General features: G+C 32.2%; 1 long non-coding RNA gene across 1 annotated transcript; it reads left to right on the top strand.

Annotated features, from left to right (window-relative positions):
* The first annotated feature begins 2,999 nt into the window (after positions 1–2,999).
* Positions 3,000–8,458, top strand: LOC148791630 (uncharacterized). Its single transcript, XR_016075908.1, has 2 exons — positions 3,000–3,393; positions 7,996–8,458. It is a non-coding gene; the product is annotated as an uncharacterized LOC148791630 (long non-coding RNA).
* Positions 8,459–9,163: the final 705 nt, after the last annotated feature.

A 9,163-nucleotide genomic window follows, 5' to 3' on the forward strand; every position in this document is an offset into this window, starting at 1 on the left:
ATCTGCACTTTTAGCTTTCGTCTCCTTCTTGCTTCTCCTATAGAGTACTAACTTAAGCATCGGAGTATCCCCACCGGGTAAACTCCCCGGGGATTCTTCTTCTTCCTCATCTCAGGTACCTTTCAAGAGCCATGTGAGTGCCAGCTAGGAGTGATCGGATCGTGCTACATCATATAGTTTATATGAATATGAAGTGTCAAGGAATAATAAAAATTCTACAACTTGTACAATTGTATCTTCCACTTTTGAACTTGAGTCCAGTAGTAGAAGAGAACAACTTTATTTATTTAATAAATAAGAGGTAGAAATCCACTTCCTCAACAACTTAATTCTTATTTACAAGCAAATTTTTCTACTTTAGTTGATTCTTCTTTCACCTCAAGGGAATAAATAATTTTGATATTTTAGCCTATTGGAGTGAACATGTAAAAAGTTATCTAGTTCTCAACGCCATGGCACGTGACTTACTAACCCCTCTAGTGTTTACAATTTCATTGGAGTCTTGTTTTAGTTCAGGTAGTAGGGTGTTGGATGACATGCGAAGTTGTATGAATGATGAAAGTCTAGGGATGTGCATTTGATTTAAAGATTGGTTGGATGTTGAAGATAGATTACAAGACAAAGGAGGGCATGACACTACACCTGATGTTTCACCTGGAGCAAATGATCAAAGTCAAGAACAATAGGAGAAAATGAAGTCATTATTTTTTGTATACTCAATAGTTGTATAGCATTTTTTCAAATTATTGTAAATTTTGTTTTAGTTTGATTTAATTTATTTGATATTTTTTAGAAATGTAATTGTTTATTTTCAAATTGTAACTTTATTGTATTTTTATATTTTATTAATTTATTCCATTTTCCAATTTTCATATTTCATTCATCCAACCATTTTATGCTTTGTATCATTCAAATTTAAATAAAATAAAATTCCTATTTTTCTTCCAATTTTTTATTCACTTTGAGTCTTTGTCTCTTTGACTTCTTATTTGGTTAAGTATTTTTTCATTTCTTTGTTAGATTTTTTATCTTTTTAAATAGTTCCCAAAGGAAAGTTAAATATTTTAGTTTTAGTTAACAAAGAAAAAATAAAAAATGTTAGAAAAAACAAAAAAAATCAGTCTAGCCCAGTTCGGCCCACGCCCAAGGCCCGACTTTTGACCCAACCCGACATGACCTACAGCCTACCCGACCCAAGCCTGTGACACAGACCCGCACGGGCTTGGGCTGTGGGCCGTGTTGGGCTAACCCCCCAAATTATCCTTAGGGAGGGTGGCATGGCACAAGATGGCCCGTGGGCTGGCACAACACGACCCGTTTTATACCTCTAATACATATATTTAATTTATATCATCAAGGTTAGGGCGGGCATTGACTTCACTCCACATCCCTGTTAAGGTAGTCTCTATCCCCATCTTTGCTTGGTTGGGGAGGCTAGGTGCTTAATGGGAATGGGAAATTGCCATCCTTACCCTCAAGTTATAAGCTCTAACATCTTTTTTCCATGCATCGCACGGGGGCATGGAAGGTCGATTGCAAACTATAGGGAGTGTTTTAATAAAATGCAAATTATATGGTAAATTTTGGTAAATCCATAAAATTATAGGGTGTTTTAGTAAAGGGTAAATTTCTTAAACTACCCATACTGTTTAGATAATTAACAAACTATACCCTTACTGTTTAACTATTATCTTAGAGTAACCCTAAGCTTTCTTACAATTGACTAACTCTATCCTTGCCCTTAGAATCCGTTAATGTTGTCAAAATCCATATATACATGACACCATGTGACATTTTTTTTTTAAAACCCAATACTACCTTCCATCCCTCTTCTCTCCACTTCCCCTACTCTTCAACCTTCTTATTTGACTTAGCTACAGTAGGTACAACGACAGCTCTGGCACCAGTGACACCACCGGCAGCGATAGCTCCCTACCAGAGATGATACATAGAGTTAGACCTCAGTCTGGACCACTCCCTTTTCTGACAATGGCGTTAAGAGCAAGTGTTTGTTGGAGTAGGGCCTCACCAGAACCATGTGTTCATTGAAGGGCCACCTCCTCCTCATGAGAATCGTGACAAGGTGGTTAGTGGTATTGCAATAGAGAGAGAGATGTAACACAAGAAACAAAGAGAGGGAGAGTAATTTATAAGAAATGCATATGAATCAATAATCTTAAGGCTTAGTTTGGAAGGAATACAAATACAAATATATAGAGTGTAAATCCTTATATTTGTATTATTTTATATGTATTTATACTGTACATATTTGTATTTATACTTCTTCCAAATTGGTTTAGTTAATTGACTAACTCCACCCTTACTGTTTACATATTGTCTTAAAGTACCCCTATTGTTTTTGAGAATTAACATTGCCATTAAGTACTAACAAAAACAATAAAATTTCAATTTTACCCTCTATTATTCCACAAAATTTCCCTATGTTCAAGAAAGCTTCCTCAAAATAAAACCATCTGATAAAACCCAATGAAATGTCATATTCTTCATGAAAACAGATTCAAAGAGAGCTTTCGTGGAGAATTGAGTTCTCTACTAGTCTACTGGAAGGTATATATTCATATGGATATGTTTTCGTTCCCGATATACAACCAAAACATGTTGTGAGGCCGGTGTGAGGAACACTGTGGCAAGCAGATCTGAACTCACAACATGGTTGACACATGTTCAAATTAACCTCATTTTGACATCCCATTAACGTGATTCAAAGAAACCGGTTAGAAATAAAATATAGGGTCATTTATAAAAGGGCAAATCACCTGCCCACGAGATTTCTGCTCATGTCTACTCAATACACACTACCCCGTGAATTGGGAACATCTTCCCCTGCATAATACCATATAGGAGGATGAAATGTTCTCCATGTGTGACTGCGATGTTATGTGGACAGAATTTGTGTGGATGAGAGATTTTGACTCATTGGGAACATCTCTTGTTGTTGTATGTTATTATTCATGGGAAATGTTAGTGGGCAGTGGAAAGGGGTGGGTGTATTTGCAAGGTATATTTTTTGCTATGTCATACGTCAAAAGCTCTTAGGCTATGTTTGGTTTCAAGGAAAATGTAAGGGAAAATTTGGGAAAACAATACAAGGTTTAGAAAGATTTTCCTACCTTTTCCTTCCTTTCCCTACTTTTTTCATTCAAACCAAACACAGCCTTAGTTCTTACCCTAAGGTGCTGTTCTGCTGGCATGTCTCAGAAAAAAACAGATCACACACACTCTCTCTCAGTTTCGCCCTCACTCCTGCGCCGATCTCGCCACTGCGAAATTCCGAGGAGAATTAAGCCACTAGGAGCGACGAACTGCCGGTGGATTCCATGTGAGTAAAAAGGAAAACCATATCTGGTCGAGGATCAGACAATTTTCAACCTAGTAAGACATATTCGACCCTAAATCATTTATTCTGTTCTATATTATCTTTTGTATCTTCTCTGTGTCACCATCTCAGGATCATTTTCCTTCGCCGATAATGATTTATCTTTTACTGCTGATTTTAGTGGTGTCTGTTGTGTCTTTTCTCGCTAATTTTGTTAGGATCGTTTTCCGCTGTTCAGTTCTGTTTATCGTGGGATCTTCTCTGTTCCGCTTTCTTAGGTCGTCTTTTTCTTCAACGATCTTGGTGTATCACTTTTCTTGCTGATTTTGGTGGTGTCTGGTATGGCTTTCTTTCGCTGGTTTATTAGGGTCGTCTATAGAATAGATCTGTTATTTGTAGAATGTTCGGCATTAATATCTGTAATATTGAATCAGAATGGTTTTATTTTATTTTTTTTGAAGGTAGAATGATTTTATTTGATTTTTCTGTCTTTGATCTACATATATACTTTTGCATTTTGTAATTAAGTGAAGCATGTTTCTTTTATTTTTAGTTATTAATTCAATAATTATTCTTTTAATCCGACATCCGACATCAACCATTATTTTATATCACTTGACAATAGCATAGTGATTATAGCATTTTTTGCACAAGGCCAGTCCGGATCTGATACATTATAACCTTTTTTTTTTTTAATTTTATTTGATTAAACAGCTAAAAATAATAAAAGCAAAATAGTTTTATTATTTTCCATTTGCATTCTCTTTGTAAAATATCTTTTCCAAAGAAATTGTTTCCACCTTCCAAGTAAATAAATTTTAAAAATACAAGATTTATTATATGACAAAACCAGGGAGAGTGATTTTCAGTATATCCCACACTTTCTTTCATACCCCTATTCAAAAGCATGTTGCATTTATTTCTTAACTAATTATGATCATTATTTTACTATTAACCATTGATTTACTGATCATAACTAAAATTTGAGGTATGGTCCTTGTCTTTCAAGAACTGAATTCCCTCCTCTTCTCTATGCCATTGAAAATAATCAAAGTAGAGTCTCATTGTCATTCCCATGCGACTATCCAATTTGAAACCACGAAATTTTGAAACAGAAACCATTTTTTTTGTGTCATATACCAATTAAGTGTTAGACTTCAATGTTAGTATGACCCTTGAATGAATTTCTCCTTGCCGTGGCCAAAATGGTATTGTCTGAACTGAAACCATAAAGTATATATTGTCTACTGACACGAAAGCACCAAAGTTCACTAAGAAACATATTAGAGAGAGAGAGAGAGAGGAGATACGATGATGATGAGAGCTTGAGTTGGGGGTGGGGGACGGGTTGAGGTTAGCCTTGGCTCAAGGCATTGTTATTACACTGGCAAACTCCATGAAAAGTAGAACAGAGTTGTGATATGAATGAAGCCCTATTAAAATTCAAAACCTTCTAATTATAAAAGCAGTAAGACGTAGTAGGAATTGCAGTAGCAATGGTCACCACAACAGCCTCCTTCATCCTATCTATAACGCCCTCTGTCGATAGTTGAAAGAAAAAAGAAAATCAAAATGCCAATGTAAGAACTTGGGTTTCATTCAGTCTTGAAGAAAAGCATTACTTAAAATTCATGTCTAACCAATAATTTGATGGAGACTACAACCTCTAGGTATAAGTTCTTTAATTAAATAATTAAAGGGTTTCATTCCAAAGAAAACTAGGATGAGAAGAAAAAAAAACTCTAGGAAAGTTGGGGACAGAAAACGATATATTCCTCATTTTGCTTTTAGTTACTTTTTGGTTTAAAAAATGGTAAACTAGCTAATAAAAATCCATCATAATGATTGGTCAAAATTTCAAACCTTGAGATCCTTTGGTATCATGTCCATTTGCTCTCATTAGGGCTGTCCATAGACTCCCAAAGTCTAATATCACTCCAAATCTGATTATCTCAGTTTTGGATGTTAGAAATTGTATTCAATTAATAACTGGATTGGGTGCAAATTTAAGTACATCGGATCCAATTAAAATTCGAGGCCAATAAAAAAGTATTATTTTAGTATAGTTATGTCTATATGTATAGATATTATATACAATTATTTAGTGTTTATAACTAATAAATTTAATTTTTTATATTTATATGCATTTTTATACATGTCATCATCACCATCATCATCCATGCTTTACCCCAATTATATGGGATTGGCTACATGAATCTTGTTTTGCCAATCGGTTCCATTTAAAGCCATATCCACTAGTAAATTATTAGTCCTTAAATCATTTATTACTACTTATACCCATGTCCTTTTTGGCCTACCGTCTACCCATACTTATGGTAGTTCCTTCAATTTATAACATATAACTTCTTTTTAACTACCAAGCCATCTTAGTATAGTTTATCATTTTATCACCAATTGGAGCTACTCTTAGGTTCCTATAAGTGACTTCAATCTTAATCCTAAGGTTTTAAAAACTGAATGTCTAATATAAAAATATAAAAAAAATTAATCCTATAGGTGACTTCAATCTTATTCCTAGTTCTCGGGTTGAACAGTTCAGTCGTTTGACAGACGGTTCATGTTGACAAAAATATAAAAAATTAAAAAATATATATATAATGGCCAAAAACTGTTGGATGGTTCGAATGGTTCAACCACCTGAGTTAGCGGTTTGTTGACCAAACCAACGGTTTTTGCCAAAAAGACGGTTTTGGGGTAAAACGGAAATGGTTAGGTGATCGGTTCCTGGTTTTTTGGTCTGACCATCCGGTTCGGTCTGATTTTGAAAAACATTGCTTAGTCCTATCTTTCTAGGTTTTTACTCATCTATCTTAGGACTCGCATTTCTGTTACACCTATTTTCTAGACATATATCTTGATGTCTAATATTTTCCTCCATTCAACATAACAACCTTGCAATTGTTTTATATAATTTTCCTTTTAATTTAAGTGGTATTTTTCTATTAGATAAAAATTGAGATGCAACCCTTCATTTTTTCTATCATGTTCTAATTCTTTGGGTGACATCTTCCTTAATCTTTCCGTTGTTATGAATTATTAAACCATGGTATTGGAAATGGCCAAATTGAATTATCTCTTGGTTTCTAATCATAAGTGTATCTTGATTTATGTTCCTATTATTACTAAATTTACATGTTATATACTCTGTTTTAGTCCTACTTATTTTAAAACCTCTTGTTTATATGACATTTGTCTATAAGTTTGATTTTGCATTTCTTCATTAGTTTTATTAATCAAAACAATATATCACCTACAAACAACATGCACCATGGAATTTCCTCTTAAATTTGCATGGTTAATTCATCCATGATTAATGCAAATAAATAAGGGATAAGTGCTAAACCTTAGTGAAGATTCATTGCAATTGTAAAACCTGAAGCCTCACATATTGGTGTTCTAACATTGGTTGTTGCTCCCTCATACATATCCTTAATTAAGTCTATATTACTTGCTTTGAACTATTTTCTTTTTCAAGACCTACCATATTATCTTTGTAGGGATTTTATAATATGCGTTTTTTTTTTAGATTAATGAACACCATATGAAGATTTTTCATCTTATCTCCAAACTTTTTTATCAATCATTTCAAAAGAAATATAACTTCCATTGTTGATCTCTTTGGAATAAAGCCCAATCGGTTATTTGATATACTTGTTTCACATCATAATCTTTGTTTGATTATTCTCTTCCAAAGTTTTATAGTGTGGTTCATGGGTTTAATCCCTCTATTATTATAATTTTATATATCACTTTTGTTTTTAAATATGGGCATCATATTGTTGCTTTCTAATCATTTTGTTTTTCAATATCTTACTAAATAGCTTAGTTAGTCATAACAAGTCTACCTCTTCCATACCATTCCATTTTTCTATTTGAATCCCATAAGGTCCTAACACTTTTACTTTTATTTTATTTTGTGCCTCTCTTATTTTAGTAGGTTTAACTATATAAAGGTATGCATTATTTTTTACAGTAGTATTATTGCTAGGTTCTCATTTATTTGCCTTTCATTTCTTTCAGCTTTGTAGTTTATAAATTCTTTTTTTTTTTCTTCTTTAGTGCTTAATTTATGTTAAATGTCATCATAAATCCTATATTTAACTTCATCTCCATTCTTTTTAACTTCATTTTCTATGCATTTTTAATCTTTTGTCATTCTTTATAACATGCTCACCTTAAGATATCGCCTCGTATTGATATGTATTGCCTGATACAATATGATATTTGATACAATACACATTGTATCATATCAATAATTTGATCCTTGGCCATAAAACTTTTATATATTTTTTTTCAGGTACAAACTCCACATACTTTAATTTTTGTTGTGCACTTAACACAATGCAACAAATATCGATATATTCATCTTTTCAAAATTTTCTTACTATTTATCATGTTTACCTTTTATTTTATAAGATAAGATTTTAAAATCAAAATCCTTCTTACAACACTATTGTAAAATGGCATTAAGGTTACTAATTTTAAAAAGAATAGAGTTGAAAGTCACATGTTTAGAGTTACAAACATGTAATGTTAAATTATAAATATTGTAAGATTTTAAAAAATCTCTTGACATTATTTTAATCTTCACCCATTAAGCTTTTCTTTTTCTCTCATTAAGTTCACTTTCATAATAGGAAAAGAAGCCGAGAAGAAGAAGAAGATCATATCTCCTATAGATCGACAAAGATCTCCTAGAAGAAGACCTTAGAAGTGAAGTGTTTGATTAAATCTGGTTGAGAGTTAGTTTATTGCTTTCTATTTTTCTTTGTTTTTATAGTTGCTTCATTTTCTATCTCTTCCGATAATGGCGAAGGAGCACCAAATAATCTCTCGGCCATGGATCCTTGAAGCTGTTCCTCTCTTCGTTGTCGTTCTAATCACTGCTCACGTCCTCGCTTTGGTTTACTGGATTTACAGATTAGCCACTGAGAGACCACCTCCACGAAGAAAGGCGCACTAGAAATCTCTACATGTGCAAGGATAAAGAAGGTTGAATGTATTCTCTTCATTGATTTGTTTAAAGAACACACATGTACTTCATAAAGTTTTAGAAGAATTTTTCATGATTTAAGCATGCTTGTTTTTGTTTATGGCTAATTTCTTACATAGAGCATATGATTATTAAACTTTGGATGCACCTCATTTATGTGTCAAAACAAAGATGTCATGATTAAAAGTATATTTGTATTATTCACCTCATTTTAAGTTCTGTGTAGTAAAAATATCAAGAGAGAACCATTTTTTACTTTGTTTCTTTTCATCCTAAACATAAAATTTTGAATTTTTATAAATTAAATAAATATTATCTTATATATAATTATTTATCTTAACATTACAACCAAATCATTTAATTCTTTAATTCATTATAAATAATTAAGTTAATGATATAAACAATACAAATTATGTGAAAAAGTTCCATTTAAAACGTTATTCTCTAATTACTAATTCTCTTTCCCTTATAAGTAATGTCGTGATTATTAGAATTTGCATCATCTATGATAATAATAAAAATATTTTCAAATGCTTTTATCAATCATTTTACCCCTCATAATTGAAAATTAAAACAAAATTTATAAAACTTGTAAATAATTTTTAATCATTATTTATAAAGTGAATTGTGAAGACCGTATCACAATAAGATTCATGCGTCCATGGTAACTCAAATTCTTTGACTTTATTTCTTTATAAAATTTTTTAATCTTACCCTTTCATCTAAATTCAAATGATAACGATTTCTAATAAGTGTAACTTATGATTAAATATGAAATAAAGATAATTTAATTTTCTAATGACCACAAAAGG

This window comes from Nelumbo nucifera, chromosome 5 (assembly GCF_055504915.1).
Source record: "Nelumbo nucifera cultivar China Antique chromosome 5, China Antique-T2T, whole genome shotgun sequence".
Taxonomy (NCBI): domain Eukaryota; kingdom Viridiplantae; phylum Streptophyta; class Magnoliopsida; order Proteales; family Nelumbonaceae; genus Nelumbo; species Nelumbo nucifera.